Genomic DNA, 22,079 nt, shown 5'->3' with positions numbered 1-22,079 from the left:
GATCACATTCATTCGAAACTGCCAAATTTCGATGTTAAGTAACATTGAAGAATTTCAAAACGTAAAACTGTTCATCTGCTGATAGAATAATTTTTACGGTTAATCCTCCTAGAAGTAATTATAGACAAGAATTACTCTTCAACCAAATTTGGGTCGAGACTTAATGTCTCCAGCAAAGTTTTCGAAAGTGCTATTTCAAACAACTTTGTCAAAGACATATATATCCCACATATTCAGAGTACCGAAATATAGTAGTAGAAAACCTTTACAACAAGCTATTCTGAAATTACTGTATTTGATAAATCTCTTCTGCGGTAATTAAATAATAAATTCACATTGCGTTCAAGGTGCCTTTGAAGCTTACAAAAAAATAAGGGAATTGGATATAAAACAAATAATTCCCAGATATTAAAAGGACTCAAAAACACAAAGAGTGATTCCATTTTCAGGAGCTAGCATCAATTCGGCGCAAGCTTAGTCCGCCCACCAAGTTAGTGTCGGATTCTGATGAGATGAAGTCGAAACGCAAGTTTCAGTTTCATCCATCCATAATTTAGTTATAGGTTTTGTGTTCTCAACTCGCAATGATTGTTTCAAACAATTTTATCCGTAGCGCAGAAAAAAATAGTTTTCACCTAAATTTTTCTTCGCTTAGAAGAAATATAGCAGGCCCAGTCCATTTAAATCCCTATATGTTGAATTCATGTAGCCTTCATATTTTCAACAAAATTGTTTGAAATGACATTATCAAAAACTTTGCTGAAGGCACCATGTCTCTTAATATTTTTGAAAAATTAATTCACCATAATTACCTCTATGAGAATTAATCACTAATATTTCTATATCAAAGCAGGCGCTGTTTTATGTTGATAACTTCCCGAAGTTGTCAAACCTTCAAAGCCAAGGATTATTATATTAGGTGATCTTGAACGTTGAAATTTTTTTAGATCATTTATCCCACTTTAAAAGATCGCAATTTTTGACTTCATTGACATATTATACAAGAAAATAATCTATGGAGGCTTGAAAACTGTTCCATGTTGATCCTTCTTGTTTGTAGACTGGAATGACATCTGTTAGACTACTTATGTTTTTGAGTTTCCAATAATTTATCAAACTCATATTAAATTTTAGCATTTTTTCAAAAAATTTGCGATTTTCATCAAAACCCCCTCCAAACCAAATTTCTGGCTACGCCACTGCTATCGATCCATAAATGAAATTCTGCTTGTTAATTTATCCATGCAATGCCCTGGTGCTGAAAACCATTATTTTGGTGATTTTTTACCTTTTAGTTCTTCTTCTTCTTTTTCTTCTCTGTTTGAGCTATCGGCTGACAGCTCAGTATAAGGGCTGAGTGACTGCGACTATATTGCCCTGTTGTTTTATTTAAAGTCGCGAGGACGGCTTCGTGTTATCGCAGTATCAATCTGAAAAGAAAATAATGGAAACTATGCGCAGTATTAATTCATATTTAGTAAAAGTTATAAATCTACTTTAATTTCTTTAACAGAATTGACTACTTCTTTTAGAATATTAAGATCTTTTGACTTGAACAATTCTTTAAGTGAAGAAAATTTACAATCGAATGAATATTTGGAACGGGTGCGGTTAAACCTGGTACAAAACAAAATAATGTGTTGTGAGTTTTCCACTTCTTGGCAAATCTCACAGTTTTCATCTGACTCTAATTTCATCTTTGCAAGCCAATATTTTGAGAAATCATGTCCCGAAATTAATCTATTCAGCAACCTTGCTTCGTCATTGGACAATCCTTTATTGAAAAACCATTGTTCTTTTTCAATCGTTTTTTGCAATTCATAAAAGAATTTTCCTTTCCCCTTTTCAATAGCATATTCACGATACCACAAGTTTGTTTTTTGGATAATTTGTTTTTCTATGCTCAAAAAAGAATCTTTTAGAAGAATTACGTTAGATAAGGTACTAGTCTCATTTAAACCATTTTTACATTTCTTATAAAAGAAATGTATAGAATTCGCTCAAACTTTCAAGATTTTTTCCGAGGCCCGGAGGGCCGAGTCTTATATACCAATCGACTCAGCTCGACGATTTGGGACAATGTCTGTGTGTGTGTGTGTGTCTGTGTGTGTGTGTGTATGTAACGGACAAATTCTCATTCGTGTTTCTCAGCAATGGCTGAACCGATCTTATCCAAACCAATTTTAAATGAAAGAACTAAAAAACAGTATGAACGCTATTAATTTGTTTTTGATTCTGATGTTTAGTTTCCAAGATATGAATGTTTGAATGCGTAAAAATGGCTTTTTTTGCAGTTTTTTTGAATTATCTGCCGAAACTGACATGACAGAATAACAATTTATATGCTTTTAGACAGCTTTAACGAATACCTTTCGAACAAGCTATAGATTGTTGAAATCGGACTATTATCAAAAGAGATATTAAACATTAAATACGGACGAAAGATTTTTATCATTTCCCATTGCCAGAAATATGACCAAAAACATGTAATCTATTATTAACGCCAAAACGGCTTATTTTAGGTCAATAGTATCTTCGGAGAATTTAATGGAGGTAATATGCCCTTTCTTTTGGTATTGTGCTGTTGCTGATTAATCCTCCTATGAGTGAGATATTTTCACAAATTTTCTTGGAAGTGATTATATCGAAATGATGCCTTCAGCAAATTTGTAGCTCTTACTTTTGCGAATAACTTTACTGAAGACTTCAAATATCTATTTTGAATACTTTAAAAGTTATGGCTTGTTGTGTGTTGCTTACTCTTTGTTGGCTATTTATTGTTCAATATAGTAATAATCCATTGAAATAAGCCAAACATTATTTCGATAAAACGAATTTTGTATTTCATATTTCTATCTACAACCGCTAGAAATAATCACCGAACACTTCCAAGTTGTCTGGAAGGAACTTGATAACTTATCAGTGTAAAAATGTTCATTTGTGCGAACCTTCTGACTGCAATTTTTCTAACTTATAACCATCGGATCGATCTGAAACATATCGAAAAAAGAAAAGCGAAATAAATAACCCCAAGCAACGGCATAGCCAAGAGAAGGTTTGGGAGTTTAACACCATACAACCCACCCCCCACCACACCCAAAAAAAATATTGGATTGAAGTTGAAAATTTATTGATGCAGACTGATTTAATTCAGTAATACAATAACAATTATCTGATCCGTAGATTGATAACCTGTTGTTGTAAACATCATGAGGACTTTTGATAAATTGTCGGAATGGGGTCCTGATATGTAACTGATCTATTGGTCTTGATTTCACAGTTGTCTAATAGCATCAATATCAAATTCCTGCCTGAAAACATTCCAATAGAAAATTCCAGAGTTCTGTAATCAATAATAATCCTCAGATTTCTTTTCAAATTGAGCTCGCTTTTGTAGAGATGTACTGTAATAAGGGTCTTTATTTAATAGAAAGCGAAGTTAAAATTGATTTAATGTCTATGAAACATAGAACTGCTCACCAAAACATTGCATAACTTTCAACATTTGCTAAAAATGTTCTTACCTTTCTCATTCACTCTAAAATTCGTCAATCTAATCCCGACCCGGAGGGCCGAGTGTCATATGCCAATCGACTCAGTTCGTCGAGATCGGAAAATGTCTGTGTGTATGTATATGTCTGTATGCGTGTATGTGTATATGTGGAAAAAAAATTTGACCTCTGTTTCTCAGAGATGGCCAGACCGATTTGCACAAAGTTAGTCTCAAATGAAAGGTACAACCTTCCCATCGGCTGCTATTGAATTTTCTATTGATTGGACTTCCGGTTCCGGAGTTACGAGTTGAAGAGTGCAATCATACAGCAAATTCCCATATAAACTGAAATGAAAATTTTTCAAAATCAAATTTGTATTTTGGATGCCAAATGGCTTTAAAATGCATGAAACATTAAAATGCATGACAAAAATTGACTTTTTTGGACTTTGGTACATTTTTGCCTTTCTCATATAAAAAGGTTATGCAATCACTCTAAAAATCGTCAATCATACCGGCCCGGAGAGAATATGCAGTGAGGGGTTGCTACTTTAAAATTAAAACTAGTTTAAAATTTGTTAACAAGTTGAAAATTTTCGGCAGGACCCGGATCTCCCGGATCTTTCTCCATAATCCGCCGCTGGTTTCAAGCGATGTTTCAGTATCACATAGTATCTCAAGATCGTGGCTGTCGATCCGTTGTATGTATGTGCAAATCGTACTGAACATGTAATATTCATTTCCACCATTGTATTGAACATAACCAGCCAAGGAATCGTAGTCTGGACAAATGAGAAAAGCACAATCGCACCACTAGGTGGATTAAAACAGGTTTTTATTTTGGGAATGCGTCGAGTTGAGACGAAAACGTAATATGATTAATAACGAGGATAACACTTTCCGAATGTAGAGAGAAATTTATGAAAAATGACGATTTCCATTCGACTCTAGCAGGTCCTGATCGATTTTGATGGGCATTTGATTTTTGTTGTATGACCAATTATATGTATAGGTCAAATGTTCAAAAACAGTAATTTAAGGTCAAGATAGCATCATTTTGAAACCGCCAATTTCGGAGGTTTAGTATATTCAATGAGTTTTACAAACGTTAAACAGCGCATCATTTGATAAAATAATTTTGACGGTATATCGTCCAAGAAGTATTTATGGTGAATTTTCTCGGGTTAATATTCATGACAAGTCTCAACAAATTCGCTAAAGACACGAACTCTGTTACTATTTTCTGAAAAATAATTTCTGCATAATTTTATAACTTCAAAAATTACGGTTTCGGAATTATGCTGTTTGGACAGTAAGATCGATTTTCACCAAACCCCCACCAAACCGAATTTCTGGCTACGCCGCTGACTTCCAGTAAGTAAAAACAAAGTCGTTCTACACTCGTTCACAAGAAACGTCTTCGAATGCTGAATATCTATTATAATACATTAAAACCCCGATTTTATCAGCCAAATATGAACATCTGTTTGATGGGCTCTAGCAGACGAACAAGACAGAATTCGAGTAAATCCTTTCTTGAGCACGTTTTCCTTATCATGGAGATGGAAATATGTAAAGTAAAAAGTTCATCATAATCAGAAATAGTTTTCAGACTACATCAAGGGACGGGAAGAATATTTTAACAGCTTCAGTTTATTATAAAGAAAAAAATTGCCCGATTTAGTCAATGTCCCCATTTTGTCAGCCTAAAATGCACCATGAGACTGATAAAAATGGGTCTTTATTGCATGTATTATTCACTGTGTTTCACATTAATAGGTATATTTCACTTTTGGGGATTTTTTATTGCATCGAACTACAACAATTTTTAGGTAGTTTTCAAGGGGTTCTTCCAAAATTTGGCGAACCTATTCCAATTCGTATACCAATTAATCGGTATACTTAAGGGTTTATATGTTGCAGATAAAGAAAATACTGAAATTTTCAGCTTTTTCCTACACAATAATACGAAAGCAATTTTTCCTAATAAGTTTGTGAAAATTATAAACTATTTGAAATTTTTAAATAGTTTTATTTTTTATTTAACCGTGATTTTTTAATAAATAGTGACCATCGCTTCACAACGTAGTCTATTTTTCATGGCTTACGGTGAGCACGATCTCTCGAATTGTTGAACTGAAAATTATGGAATAGAAATTATTTTTTAGTATTCTTTACAGATTTAACTCGCCGCGCAGATAGCTCTGAATTAGACCCGCTGGTGCCCTAAGACGGTTTCGCTAGATTTTCAGAGCACTGTGCACCCAGTGCATTAACGCAAGTGACGGAAGGTTATCGAAAAGTTTCGTGAAAATGAAAATTTCAGTAATGATGATGATTTTCCCAAACGGTTCGTTTTCGAGAGGTTTTTATTTGTTCTTTGGCATTAGGATTAGCGATAATAATTCAAATCAAGGATACTACTGGGAAGTCACCTTTAGAAAAAGTCGATGTCGAAGTAAAATTTGGAACTATGCACGCATGCACTTCAAAGATAGCGTGATATCAGGAGCTGCGATTTCATGAAATTTTCTTAGTTCTCAGTAGCGTTGGAAATTTGAGTAAAGTATAAACTTCAAATCGATTCAAAAAAAAAATTCGATTTTTTTGGCTCAGTGCAATATATAAATTCAGTTTTCCCACCACAATTTAGATATTTAGATATTTTATGGGCTATTTTTTCGCTTTCCCATTGATTTGGTTTGAGATTTCTAGCACTGATGTTGTCCTATGCTGATTTGAGCGATTCTCTGAGTCCTGCCACTATCCCATGTAATATGTGTTATCAAAAACATCGCGAAGCATCACGTTCTAAATGTTCTCAAACGATATAATATCCGAAGAGAGTGATAAGAGTTATAAGAAATGTCTCATCACACTGTTAGGTGGATTAAAAGCGTTTTTGCTAGAGCGTCAGCTATTTCATTGCCGTTTATTTGAACGTGACTAGGTATCCATTGGATTGCGACTAACCAACGCGATGCCTTGTGAATTATTTTGGTGATTAATCTACTTCCTATACCACTGTCTAGTGCATTGCAGATGATTTCACAAGCTGATTTTGAATCGGTATATATTCCTGCATTTTGAATTTCATTTTTTTCGATATCATCTAGTGTTACATCTATTGCTATTATCTCTGCTGTTGTTATACACGTTTCTGTTTTTAACTTTAATGAAATTCTTGAATTCGTATATTCGTTATACACACCCACACCACAGATGTTGTCATCTTTAGATGCGTCTGTAAATATTTTTGGTCTACCGAAATATCTACCGTTCATAGCGAAAAGTGCTGCTTGTCGTAGTTGTGCTGTATTTAATTCATTTTTATTCGTCAATATGCCTTCTAGAGAGCATGTGACTGTAATATTAGGTGTTGCATTTATTCGTTCTAGTGGAGATATTTTGTCAATTATTTGATGGTACTTCATATATGTTTCTTCTAAGTAGGATAATTTACTTGGGTCAATATGAGTTATGTTTTCTAAGTTAAGCTGTGTAGAAACTATGTTATTGGAGTGGAAATATCTGGCTATTTCTTTAGCAGTGTTTTGTTCATGCTGTAATTTAACGGGTTTCTGACCTCCTATTGCCATGAGCGTGTTTAATGGTGTGGTGCGGGTGCATCCGGTAACTCTTCTCAAGCACGCGTTTGTGATTGTTTGTAATTCTTTCAAATTGGACTTTTTTGAATTAGAAAAGATTGAGGATCCATATCGTACCATACTGTTTATTAGCGAATTGTAGATAATCGTCATGGTTTGTGGATGGCTTCCTAATTTTATTCCGGATATTATTTTAACCATATTTAATCTGTCGTTGGCTTTTCTTTTAACCTCCTTAATATGTGCTCCAAAACTTAAATATCTGTCTAACCAGATACCTAGATATGGATAGTGTCTAACGGTTTCTATTATTTGGTTGTTAATTTTTATATTCAATGTATTATTACTGTTCTGGAACAGCATCGCTTTTGTTTTATTAGCATTTATTTGGAAGTTTAACATAGTCATTTCTGTCGTCAATTTATCAATAAATATTTGTCCAGATTGATTTATACTCTCTAATTGTTTTCCTTTAATTATTATGGCGAAATCATCTGCAAATTGTACTAGTTCTGTATCATCTTCAATTAGATTATGTAGATTTGCCGTATATACATTAAATAAGGTTGGTAACATCACATCGCCCTGGGGTAACCCGTTACTTATGAATCGCTCTAAAGTTTTGTTTTTTGTTTCGAAAATTATGTTCCTATTTTGTAAAAAATTTGTAATCCATTGTATTATTTCAGATGGGATGGAGTACTTTATCATAATTTGTTCCAATATTGAGACATTAACTGTGTTGAAAGCATTAGAATGATCCAAAAATATAACTCCTGTTAAGAACCCGTTTCGTTTGTTTTGTTTTATTTTATTAATCAAGTAGTTAGTGCAAGTTATGGTTGAATTATTTTTACGAAATCCGAATGAAGTTTCTGGGATGATATTATTGTTATCAAAGAAGTTCTGCAATCTACTTAGCACTTCGGTTTTTGTAATGGTTGGAATTAGGGATATTGGTCGTTACCTTCTATAGTTGACTGGTCTTTACCCGGTTTTGGGATGGCTATTACTTTAATAGTTTTTAGGGTTATTGGTAGGTAGCAGTTTTTCCAGTATTTATTTATTTCTTTAACTATTGCTTCCTTAGATTCAGCGGATAATGAACGTAGCATTTCGTAAGTTATTTTATCTTTTCCCGGTGATGAGTTTTTCTTTTTATTTACAATTTTTCCAAATTGTTCTGCATTTAGCAAATCATAGTTTGTGTAGTTATAAAAAGATTCTAGAGGTTTCAAGTTATTTTCAAGTGTTTAATGGTGTGGTGCGGGTGCATCCGGTAACTTCTCAAGCACGCGTTTGTGATTGTTTGTAATTCTTTCAAATTGGACTTTTTTGAATTAGAAAAGATTGAGGATCCATATCGTACCATACTGTTTATTAGCGAATTGTAGATAATCGTCATGGTTTGTGGATGGCTTCCTAATTTTATTCCGGATATTATTTTAACCATATTTAATCTGTCGTTGGCTTTTCTTTTAACCTCCTTAATATGTGCTCCAAAACTTAAATATCTGTCTAACCAGATACCTAGATATGGATAGTGTCTAACGGTTTCTATTATTTGGTTGTTAATTTTTATATTCAATGTATTATTACTGTTCTGGAACAGCATCGCTTTTGTTTTATTAGCATTTATTTGGAAGTTTAACATAGTCATTTCTGTCGTCAATTTATCAATAAATATTTGTCCAGATTGATTTATACTCTCTAATTGTTTTCCTTTAATTATTATGGCGAAATCATCTGCAAATTGTACTAGTTCTGTATCATCTTCAATTAGATTATGTAGATTTACCGTATATACATTAAATAAGGTTGGTAACATCACATCGCCCTGGGGTAACCCGTTACTTATGAATCGCTCTAAAGTTTTGTTTTTTGTTTCGAAAATTATGTTCCTATTTTGTAAAAAAATTGTAATCCATTGTATTATTTCAGATGGGATGGAGTACTTTATCATAATTTGTTCCAATATTGAGACATTAACTGTGTTGAAAGCATTAGAATGATCCAAAAATATAACTCCTGTTAAGAACCCGTTTCGTTTGTTTTGTTTTATTTTATTAATCAAGTAGTTAGTGCAAGTTATGGTTGAATTATTTTTACGAAATCCGAATGAAGTTTCTGGGATGATATTATTGTTATCAAAGAAGTTCTGCAATCTACTTAGCACTTCGGTTTTTGTAATGGTTGGAATTAGGGATATTGGTCGTTTACCTTCTATAGTTGACTGGTCTTTACCCGGTTTTGGGATGGCTATTACTTTAATAGTTTTTAGGGTTATTGGTAGGTAGCAGTTTTTCCAGTATTTATTTATTTCTTTAACTATTGCTTCCTTAGATTCAGCGGATAATGAACGTAGCATTTCGTAAGTTATTTTATCTTTTCCCGGTGATGAGTTTTTCTTTTTATTTACAATTTTTCCAAATTGTTCTGCATTTAGCAAATCATAGTTTGTGTAGTTATAAAAAGATTCTAGAGGTTTCAAGTTATTTTCTCCAAAAGTATCAGCTAGTTTTTCATCGTCATACAGAATGTTATTTTTTGTGATTTACGTTTACCTGTTATTGTATTAACTTTCTTCTTCTTCCTTCGACTTTATTTGGTTGGCTCGGGAGCCTTTCGGTGTTAATGAGCCGGAGTATCATTACAATATATTATGAAATATAAGAAATAATATAGTTGCTGGTCTGTGGGTCATGACGTGTATCTAGGTGGCGCGTCCGCTTATCGAATCGTCCGCTTTTCTTCCTGGCAGGTGTGGCAGCAACCGGTGGTCCATTACGCTGATTGGTGGTCCTTGGGATGGATCGCTCGTTGGGTGGTATGACGCAACTCCCTCGTGCGCGCCGACGTCGAATCTCGTGACGGATGGTGTATCTGCAACAAGGAAATCCCAGTTCTCGTTACAGTCAAAATGTCTGTAACGAGAACTGGAGAGAAGGGGTACTTGATGTAGATATCTGCTGATGAATTGTGATACATTGCTAAGTATAACTAGTATAAGAAAAACAAAACATTATAGATTCACATTAATCGACTTGAGGAAGAGATATATGGGTAAAAGGATTTGGGGGTCTCGAGTTGCCAGGGCGTCCCGAATTGGCATATCGGGCGGCATTCCTTGCGATTGTAGAACTCTATTGAGTTTTTCTCTGGCTTCACGATGGTCGGAGCCAGGCTCTGAGCACGACCAGACGATATGGTCAATATCTTGGTAGCCTTTACCACAATCACAAAGGGCGCTCTCGGCAAGTCCTATACGTGAGTGGTGAGTATTACTATTGTAGTGATTTGACATTAGTCTTGACGCGAAACGAATAAAGTCTCTTGGTAGATCGAAATTTTTAAACCAAGTTTTAGTTGAAACCTTTGGGACAATAGAATACAACCACCGCCCTTTATCGCCCATTGTCCATCTCGTTTGCCAGGCAGCAAGGGCCTTTTGCCGAGGGAAGTTGAGGTATTCGCTGTACGTGATAGGCCTTTCGAGGACATTGCCTTCGGTTGCACCTTTTTTGGCGAGTTCGTCTGCTTTTTCATTGCCTTGTATTGAGCAATGGGCCGGGACCCACACAAATGTCACGTGGAATGACTGGTCGACCAAAGCACGAAGACTCCTTCGTATTTCCAACAGAAAATGCGAAGGGTACTTGGTCGGTTTCATTGATTGGAGAGCTTCAATAGAGCTGAGGCTGTCCGAAAAAATAAAGTATTTGGCAGAAGGCAGAACCTCTACTAGGCCAAGAGCACAATGTATTGCTGCCAGCTCTGCAACATACACACTACATGGCTCTTCCAATTTGCGAAAAATACTATGATTCACGTTGAATACTCCGAAACCTGTTGATCCATCAATACTTGATCCATCGGTGAAGAATTGTTTGTCTTGATCGATATGATTATAGTTAGCCGAAAAAATAGCTGGGATATTTTCAGCAGGATTTATTTTTGATGGACTAGGTAGCGTTAAGTAGTCGTAATCAGGGAACATGCGCTTTGTATGCACTTCTAAACTGTGCAGCGCTTCGAAATTGTTGATTACGAGCGGATTCATTACTTCACTGCGTATCAGAAGTCGAAGTGATAGCTCATAGAACCGTTCGGCAAGAGGTAGCACTCCAGCTATTATCTCAAGGCTCATCGTATGAGTAGAATGCATGCAGCCCAAAGCTACACGTAAACACCGATACTGAATTCTTTCTAACTGAAGGATGTGTGTTTTGGCAGCGGATCTGAAACAAAAGCTTCCGTACTCAATCACCGATAAGATAGTTGTTTTATACAATCTGATCAAATCGAGAGGATGAGCACCCCACCAAGTTCCAGTAATCGAGCGAAGAAAATTTACTCGCTGCTGGCACTTTTGTTTCAGGTAACCAATATGTTTACCCCATGTGCCTTTGGAATCGAAAAAGATCCCTAGGTATTTGAAAAACATCGAATGGGTAATTGGTTTGCCATCTAGCAGAAGCTGGAATTTAGCGGGATCGCGTTTTTTCGAGAAAATAACCATCTCTGTCTTTTCCACCGAAAATTCAATGCCCAGGTCGTTAGCCCAGACAGATAAATTGTCTAGGGTGTCTTGCAGAGGCTTTTGCATATCTTTGCCGTTCGTGCCTACTACCGACACTACGCCATCGTCTGCAAGCTGCCTCAATGTGCAATTACATGTCAGGCAATCATCAATACTGCTGACATAAATATTGTACAGAAATGGGCTAAGGCATGAACCCTGGGGGAGACCCGAGTAGCTAAATCTCAACGTCAACGAAGAACCGTGCGCAAAACTCATGTGTTTTTCACGTAGCAAGTTGGTTAAGAAATTGTTCAGCTTGGGTGAAAGACCACTACGGTGAAGTTTCTCTGACAGGACATCGATGGAAACTGAATCAAACGCTCCTTTAATGTCCAGAAAAACCGAGGTCATCTGTTGACGTTTGGCGAAAGCGATGTCCACCTCCGTTGTGAGCAGCGCTAGACAGTCGTTTGTTCCTTTGCCTCGGCGAAAACCGAACTGTGTTTCCGAGAGCAACTGGTTTGCTTCGGCCCAGTTGTCAAGATGACGAAGGATCATTTTCTCGAGCAACTTTCGTATGCAGGACAACATAGAAATTGGTCGATACGAATGATGGTCTGAAGCTGGTTTACCAGGCTTCTGGATAGCAACGACTTTAACTTGTCTCCCCTCGCGCGGAACAATGTTTTGTTCGAGGAAACAGTTGAATAAATTCAACAAGCGTTTCTTAGCCGAGTCAGGCAAGTTTTTGAGCAGGGTAAACTTGATGTTATCCGGCCCCGGGGCATTATTGTTACACGATAGTAGAGCTATTGAAAAGTCCACCATCGAGAAAGAAAGCTCGGTGTCATTTGAAGTATCTCGGGAGAATTCTTGTGCGGGGACCGAATCTGGACATACCTTTTTAGCAAAGTCAAAGATCCAGCGGTCTGAATATCCAACATCCTCATTTGTCGTTGACCGATTACGCATGTTTCTGGCTGTCTTCCAAAGAGTACTCATTGAAGTCTCTTTTGATAAGCCTTCCACAAAATGACGCCAAAAACCTCTGGTTTTTCAGCCTACGCTCAAGTGAGGTATATTCGGCACGAAGTTCTTGCTTGCCTTCTCGACGCCATTTGTAGTATGCATTAGATTTTTTTTCATACAATTCCGAGCATTCTTTGTCCCACCATCGGTTTGGGGGGCGTGCATGAAAGGTGTTTTCACGGAAGTGCTTAGTTTGAGCTTTAACTGCACTGTCGTAAAATAGGCTGACGAGGAAGTTATACTCGTCCAATGGTGACATAACTGCAGTAGACTCAATTGTCCTTGCTACCGATTCCGCATATTTCTTCCAGTCAATATTACGTGTAAGGTCATACGAAATACCTACTGGCTCCGCTGGACTGGGTCCATTGGAAATATAAATAGCGATCGGCAAATGGTCGCTGCCGTGAGGGTCTTGAATAACTTTCCAAGTACAATCAAGCGACAGTGAGTTCGAGCATAGAGAGAGGTCCAACCTACTTGCTCGAGCTGGAGGGGCTGGGACTCTTGTGGCTTCCTTAGTATTCAGGATGGCCATGCTGAACTCATCACAAAGGTCAGAGATGAGAGGGGCACGATTATCATCGTAAGACTCCCCCCAAGCGAGACCATGTGAATTGAAGTCCCCTAAGATTAAGCGGGGCGCAGGGAGAGCTTCAGTTATACCTTTGAGCTGCTGGAAGTTTATCGGGGCTCTAGGTGGGATATAAACTGATGCAACGCATAGGTCTCTTCCGTTGATCTGTATTTGACAGGCCACCACTTCAATACCTGTGAAGGGTTGACTCTATAAAAGGAGTAACATTTTCGTATTCCCAAAAGCACTCCTCCATGATGATCGTCCCTATCTAGTCTAATAATATTGAAGTCACGAAAGTTTAAAGTATAATCGGGCCGAAGCCATGTTTCAGAAATTGCAAAAATGTCACAATGTGTGTGGTGCAGAAGTTGCTTGAATTTGTCTAATTTTGGGATGAGGCTTCTACTGTTCCATTGTATTACGACGGTATTCTTAATACTGTTCGACGTATTAGCCATCGAAACTGATTAGTGAAGACAGGAGGGGCCATTTAGCGACTAGTTGCTTAGCAAAATCACTAATAGTTGGAAGCCAGGCAGTAATAATACTCTTGAATTGCGTCGGAATATCAAAAACATTGAAAATCCATTCTACAATTGTTTTGAAGGAGATCAGGCCTGTGTCAGTCTTTTTCTCCTGCTGTGGTCGAGCGCTGCGATTTTTATTTTCAGTTGGAAGACTCGGAAAGTCCTTGCCTTGAATTTGGAAACCAGGGACTGCTAGTTTATTTGTCGATGGCTTTTTTGAGGTAGATGGCTTGGCCGGTGTCCGCCCTTTTTTGCGTGGGAGCTTCTGGGAGAAGGCAGCACTTCTCTTCCTTTTGGCACCGACAGTAGGTACATAATCGGTGTCCCCTTCCGAGCTAAATCCATCATCGTCAGATAAATCTGAGAATGTGTTTTGCAACGGTATGGGGTTCGGATTCGATGCTTTTAGAATTTCCGCAAAAGTGCGTTTGGATCGCTCTTTCGTGGAACGCTTAAGCTTATCAGAACGTAGTTTGTATGTCGGACAATCATGTGTAGAGTGAGGGATGCCACCACAAAGAAGGCATTTTTCAGCCTCCTTTGTACATGTGTCATCGTTGTGTGCTTCTCCGCACTTTGAACACTTCACTTTGTTGCAACAGTAGGTATTTGTGTGTCCCAGCTGTTTACAATTAGTGCAGCTCATTATTTTGGGTACATACATGCGGACTGGAAGTCGTAGCTTGTCCAAAAGTAGGTAGTTTGGTAGTGCAGCCCCTTCAAATGTCAGTCGAAATGATCTCGAAGGAGTGTAAACTTTTGTATCGCCTGTGCCTGATACTGAGTACAACTGTTTAACTTCTAGTTTAACCTGCAGAAGGGTTTGGGCTCTAAAAATTCCCACACCATTCATTAGGTCGGCGGAAGTTAATGATTCTTCCGTTACAACGCCATCTATTTCGACTACGTTGGCCGGAATGTACACGCGATATTCAATATTAAAGCGTGGATCATTAACTATTGTGTTGGCCTGTTTCCGATCTGAGAGCACGACACGAAGTTTATTCGCGTTGACTTTAATAATTTCGCGCACGCTAGAGAAATTGGCAGTCAAGCTCTTACTAATTTGGGAGACCCTCAGAGGTTTTCCTCTTGGCCGGAAATAGACCACGAATCGATCGCCTGGACGGTCATTATATTGTCGAACGCGCGGAGCATGGTTAGGGACGATGTTATTGTAACTGGTACCACCAGTACCACTACCCGAACCCGTACCTAAACCCGTTCCAGAACCAGTACCCAAACCCAAGGGAATCAGGGGAGGTAGGGAGAAAAAAGAGTTTTGGTTAGAGTTTTGGATTTTCGGTATTGCACCGGTTGGGTTAATCAGGGGAGTGACGCCCATGTCGTCCTCGTCAGACATTGGGACGGCAGGTGTTACCGTCACAAAGAAAATTTATTAAGAAAATCAGATACAATCAAAGATGAGGAGATAATAAAATAAAAGATAAAAACTTAACTTTTCTGCTGCTCAATGAAGCGCCTGCTGAATGGCGCGAAAAGTCAAGACGCCCAACGCAGTCCAATCAGCCTACGCTGCAACACCGCTGCTGACTTCTACTGCTTTGCTTACTGGCTCCCGCCAGAAATGTGTAGCGTCACCACCACAAGCAAAATAACGCCGCGCCGCCTATCGATGTCTCCACAGCACAACCAAGCTGCCGCCGAAACACTATCGCTGACGGAAAGCGAAGACGCCGTCTCCACCCACCGCCCGCCACAAAACTCACACAACCAGCACTGTGCACTAACGGTCTTGCCGAACCGACGCGTTACAACCACGCAAACGAATTGCGCGGGAGAAAACCAACGCGATGCCAACACCACTACCGCTCAAAACTGTCCCGAAAGGGCAACGTACCACGAACCAAACTCACAACGAGCAGACGATAGCAGAAAACACGTCTATCTCTCTCGAAGGTAGCCGAAGCAATGATTTTATTAACTTTGTTCCATAGTTCTTTTGAGTTCAATGATGGATCAATACTCGTCACAAATTCCAAAAATTTATTTTTAATTTCTTCTCGTTTAAGTCTAGTAAATATAGCTTGGGATTTTTTAAATTTGATTAGGTTTTCTGAGTTTGAATGTTTATTGAAATTAGTTCGTGCTGTTTTCTTATTCTGCTAAGCTTGTTCTACTTTCTCTGTCCACCAGAATTTGGGGATATATTTATTTTTTGTTTTATTATTTTTATAAATTTTTTCAACCATTTTTTGGAAGTCGTTTATATCATTTATATTGGATAAATTTAATTTACTTATGCCTTCTTTTATTTTCTTATTATTGTATACATATTCCGGTTTTGTATTCTCACTGTTTTGATGTGTAAATTTGATCTGAATAATTAGATGATGACTTCCTATACTTTCATCCAATGTTTTCCATTCTATATCATTGTAAATACTAGCAGTAGCTAATGTTATATCGATTGCTGTTGCTTTTTTATTAAGTTCTAAAGGTATAAAGGTTTTTGATCCATCATTGAGTATCAAAACGTTATATGTGTTGATTTTATCCATTATAACATTACCTTTCGTGTCGTGGTAATCATTGCCCCAGGCGAAGTGATGTCCGTTCCAGTCACCACCGATTATAACTTTTTAAAGGGTTTTACCGTTTCAAATATTTTAGTTAAATCGTCTTCTAAATCTTGCATTGTTATAGATGGTTTAATATACAATGAAACCAATACCAAATCCAAACGAACCACCTTAATACCAACGACTTGCGTTGAATTAGACATACCATTGAATTTAATATCAAGATATCCCCAATCTTCCCTTAAAAATATACCTGTTCCTCCATAAGTATCATCTCTGGATTTTAGAAACTTGTGGTATCGTGAAATGTTATACTTACTCGTTCCTTCTAGTTCATGTTTAGTCCATGTTTCTGATAGCAAGGCTGCTGAATAGTCGCCACTACGTAGCAACCTGCACAATTCATCTTTGTGTTTAGATAGGCTTTGTATGTTCAGCTGTACCATTTTAAACGCACCCATTGCTGAAAAAATTAAAATATGCTTATGTTATTATATGTTATCTAATTTAAAATGTCTTTTGGATACTTCCTTTATGGTTTGTTGTAATTCCTGCGACATCTCGCTATTTTGGACTAAATCGCTGTAGAAGTTCATAAGCATCCCACGCATGTTTTGCTCCGCTGTTTCCTTCGCTGCTTTTCTGGCCTCTGATGTGATGTTTTCCCATCGTTCCTGCTCTGTCACCGTAAATGAGTTATGCAGCCCCATTCCTCTTTCGTTGGCAGCTTTACCTGTATTGGGCGTTATTATCCTGATTGGTGCTCGATTGTCCTTGTCCGTCCTTAACCGCTTCTCCTTGATGTCGTTTTTTTGTAGTTTCTGTTGTACAATTTCCTGTGAATGTCCTTCTTTTGGTGATGTATCCATTCTCCGCTTCGGTATTGCTCCTGTTGCTGTCTTCTTCGCGAACTTTCCTGCCGTCATTTTGGCGAAGCTCTCTGCCGGTGTTAGGTCCATTGTAGATTCCGCTTAAGCTTCGTAAATGTTGCTTGTTAGAACTGGTGCAGCTAGCTCTCGTGCTTCGACGTATGTCAGACTTCTCTTCGCCATTAGGGATTTTATTGTTCTCTGTTTCTCTTTTTCTGGGCATATTGCATCGACTGTTCGATGGTTCGCAGATTTGCAGTACAGACACTTCTTGTCATTTGCACTATTTTTGTAGCTCTCCTCTTCATCGTGTATTTCCGAACAGTTGGCACAGCGTCGCTTACCTTTGCAATTTTCGGTCTTATGGTTGAAACGATGACATTTTTGGCAAAACAGAACCTTCTGGATGAATGGACTAATCCTCTGGGTGCAGCAGAAAAGTTTGCCCTTCTCCGGTAACTGCTTCGCTCGAAATGTCACACTCACTCGGTTGGTTGGTCTAGATCTCCTGTCCACAAATCGATTTAAGCGATAGACATCTACCACTTGATAGTCGCACTCAATCTCTAGCTTGATTTCCTCCACCGAAATGTCAGTTGGGATTCCCGCCAAAACACCGGTAACGCACAGCAAGTGTCGTGGTATGTACGCCTTGTATCCACATTCTTTCACTCATTCATCTCCGACGAAAAGGTTTGCCTTCGTGTAATTGTTCATGAACACAATTATTTTGTTGCGTCCAAGATACTTGAGTTCGATGACATGATGTCGATACTTGTCCATATTCCGAATTACCGATCCCAAAGAGAATTTGTTGATTTTCTCAGAATTTGCACTTTCCACGTAGATTCTGTATGGTCCATCATGGGTTGTCCATTTCCGTTTCGCCCTGTTCTCCGGGATCCGCTGGGGGCGGATCGCCTCCACCTTCCACCCATCATTTTCACTCCTCCTTCAAGTGTCCGCGTTTGGTATTCTTCTCTGGTAGATTCCAAAAAAACTCCGCTCCGACTTCAATTCAATTCGTCAAAAGTCTCTTGCTTATATCCACTAAAGCCTTGTCACTGAAAAGATTGAAAAAATCCTTAAAACACGCTTTTAATTTCACACCGTGCGAAAACTTAACCGTTCTCCTTGGCGGAAAAAAACAGAATGCGACCTTTTAGTTGAAATTTGTCAACTCGAAAGTTATTTTTTTCTCGATGTCCGATTGTCACCACCCAGTAAAGTTCACCCGGAAATGAACTGGAATTCTGGCTGGTTTCAGTTTGTATACGGGCTCCAGTGACACAACCAATTCTAACTAGAATCGTTTGTGTCACTGGAGCCGAAATACGAACTGGAACCAGCCAGAATTTCGGTTCATTTCCGGCTGAGCTTAACTCAATGAGGTATATATAGGTGTGGCAGAACACACAGTTTGCTAGTGTTGGCAACCAAAAATATGTAAACAATCCACAATCATAGCGGTCCAACCCTCCCGCAACTTGACGTTTAGCCTAAGTTGCTTGAAACCACCGTGTTTCGAATGATGTCACCACCATAGAACGCCGTCCACTAATTGTGATACTGTAAATTTCTATGCGAGAAAATATTTCCGTGACGTCTTTTACGAACTTGTTTTCTTTATTTACATTCGGAAGAGGTAATCAAGATGATCATTTCCAAACAGCGTAATAATTTAATATAAATACAAACAAGTTAATTCGTAATTTTGGAGTTTCATAAAAGGATTACAAATTGTACCGAATGTAAAATGCATGATTTGATTTAAGTACGCTTCTAGTGTGAACTTTTTCTTCTCCCGTCGCCCTTGAAACATCTTTCGCATATGACAATTTTCGAAAGTTTGTCGTTAATCCTTAAATACATTTAGTTTTGTGATTATTATTTTTCACGCATTTAACCACGCCTTGACTCCGATTGTTTATTTCTGACAGCATAGCATCTAACTGATAGGCGCTGCGACATTTACGGTGCAAAGGTTTCCACGAAATTCAGAAGTGATGGCAACTTTTATCGTTGACGGAGAAAAACAGTCCAGTACCATTGTGTGTGTTGTTTACATTGCAATACAAATATTAGTACCTAATATCTTAAGACTAAATGATGGTGCTCACTAACTAGTATAAGCGCCGCTGGTTTGTATGCTGATGATTCCAAAAAATCATGAATCATTTAAAAATAATGCATCGGAGTAAAGATGCATTATTTTTAAACAAAACAACACTAAACCCCCAAAAAGTCTTCAAAAATGAATTATCCAAAATAAAAAAATCTGAACAAGAAAATTTTCGCTGTGAGCAAATTTACGCTTTTTTTTAGAAATTGCTCTTGAATAAAGTTTGAACCGCCATTTTAGACCCACAGACCCAAAAAAAGTGGTTTCAACGATTTGTATAGGAGCTGTCAAGTTGTTCCCCCTCTGTAGCGGTCACACGATTCAGTGGGAGCGGAACGACCGGTATGACGAAAGCAAGTCGATTTATACTGTGATCACTCACACCACTCATGTAAGATTCATCTTACCAAAGAGAATAGGGAAAGAGACGAAGAGTGAAAAGCAGTCAAAACAGCAACACTCCCTTTATGATGATTTCAACACTAGAATTTTGGCAACCGCTTCCACAGGCAGCACTTTAAATGACTCCTATTATATTTTGAAAACAAACCGTATGTCGATCGTTGGATTTGTTTATCAAACGATGCGCATTTCGAAACAAAGAGATGAAATAATTCTAAAGCTTGTTTTTACTCATACATATACTCTAGAATGCACCTCACAATCACGATTGAACCAAATTCTGACGAAAATTGAAATTACTTTTTTAATAGATGTACAATACTTATCTCCTCCAACTCAGGCATGAGTAATGTTTATTTACATTGCACGATTGGTCTGCTCAATAAGGTATTTTTGGCTTCACACTATTCGTCTCTTTCCCTATTCTCTTTGCATCTTACGAATTGAAGAATCAACGCAAAACTAAAACGTGTTGTGAGACACCTGTCTGTCAGGCCTGCAATTACAAAAAGGATGATAAGTTAATTTTTATAGAGGAAGTGAATTTCTAAACGATATTCTTACAGGTAAATACAAATTATTTTGATATGGAATATAAAAGTGATGGTAAGAAATTACTTTTACTTTATTGCGCAATTTGGTAAAGTTATAGTTCATGAAGTTTTGAAGTATTGCGAAACCTACTCTGAATTATAAAAAGTTATGTTATTTTTGTCATATTGCGACCATGAACGTCTTGCATTACGTCGGAGAATCCGTCCGTCCAATAAAAGAAGGATATGCGTTTTTCACAGCTTTTCTTACTTGCAATATCCGCCGAATTAAAATGAGCTGAACACTAGGCTGAACATATAATTTCGGCGCTTACCGGAGAAGTGCATGAGCTGCTTTCATTTATGAAACACTGGTTTTGAAAAAGGTGGTAAAACTTCCGGATGCACCAAAATAGCTCAGGCACGCGTGAACAACACATTTTTTCTTTTCTGAAAAATAACCAATGTCAGTGGTTATTAAAACAGAAAACTATTTAAGTAACGTCAGATTTTTGCAGTTATATCTTTGATAGATTTGTATAACTTACCTAACGTTTTTCTTGCCGTTTTGGATTCCGTGTTAAAGATATTGCGCACTTCCCACCAACCTGATCAAACTGCTACTGAAAACTGCGAGCTGTCAAAACACATGTATTTTAATTGATAGAGATGGTACTTTCATAGACAGACCAGTCGAACTAACCAGTCTATGAGAAGAATTTAATAGAAGAATAGTAAGTGCGCAGTGCTGTTCGAATCCAGTTTTTAGTGCCACAAACAATATTAGAGAAGATTTCGTAAATACCAAAAAAGTTCACCGTAGTTTGACGGATGTCAAATTTCCCATCATCATTTTTACATACTTGCCATCTGGGTGTCAATCACGCTTTGATTCGCCAATATCAAAGTGCCATCTTCGCCAGACCTGTATATACGACATTGAGCTTAACTGGATCATTCGATTAATCGAATGTCAGGTCCACGCAGAAAAAAAAATTAAAGGGTTGTGTACAGGACACGACCACGGTGACATTAAAAATATAGCTTTTTTATCTATCACACATATCGACACACGTTCTTGTTCACTCGCCTGTTTTCATATGTTACAATTTGCTATATACCCTCCCCATTAAAACATAATTTATTGAAGGTCTTTTAACGGTAATCTATTAATTAATCAAGTATCTCACTAGGTGATTGGCATTATTTGGCTGATCCATCTAGTAAAAATAGGCTGGTCTGTCCAGAAAATATATTCAAAAGCAAAGTTCCATATTGAGAGCTGTGATGAGGAAACCCACGCCCGCCAACGGAAATATACAGATTCTCCATAAAATATGAAATTTCATTTTCCATTTAAATTTTCAATAATGTACTAATGAACTTAAGTAAACAATCTTAAGTGTAAGTATTTCTTGATCGATTAGTGGTGGAAAAATGAAATTATTTGATAAATTACATTGTTATGCAACGTTCGCACTACCAGTTAAAACGGGTTTTTATGCTATCTTGGTGACATTTTTCTTGTTGCTAATTATTAAAACGTGTTATAACTCTATAGTGTAAACATTGTATTATTAAACCAATTCTGCAGCGTTTTATGTTATATAGGTGTTTTATGTGGTAATAGGACTGACATAATTATATCTTCAGTACAGCGGTTTGTTTCATAATTTAAAACAGATTTATTTTAAAATTTAAATTAGTATACCCAACCGTATTTGTTGTATACCTTAAAACGCAATTAGAACTGTGTTTTAAATACATAGGGTAGGACAGATATTCTGACTGGTTAAACTGGGAAAACAATTTTAAGTCCAGTAACGCTTAAGACATGGCTTGAATTTGAAT

This window comes from Topomyia yanbarensis, chromosome 2, assembly GCF_030247195.1.
Source record: "Topomyia yanbarensis strain Yona2022 chromosome 2, ASM3024719v1, whole genome shotgun sequence".
Lineage (NCBI taxonomy): Eukaryota > Metazoa > Arthropoda > Insecta > Diptera > Culicidae > Topomyia > Topomyia yanbarensis.
This window is presented reverse-complemented; position numbering follows the sequence as displayed.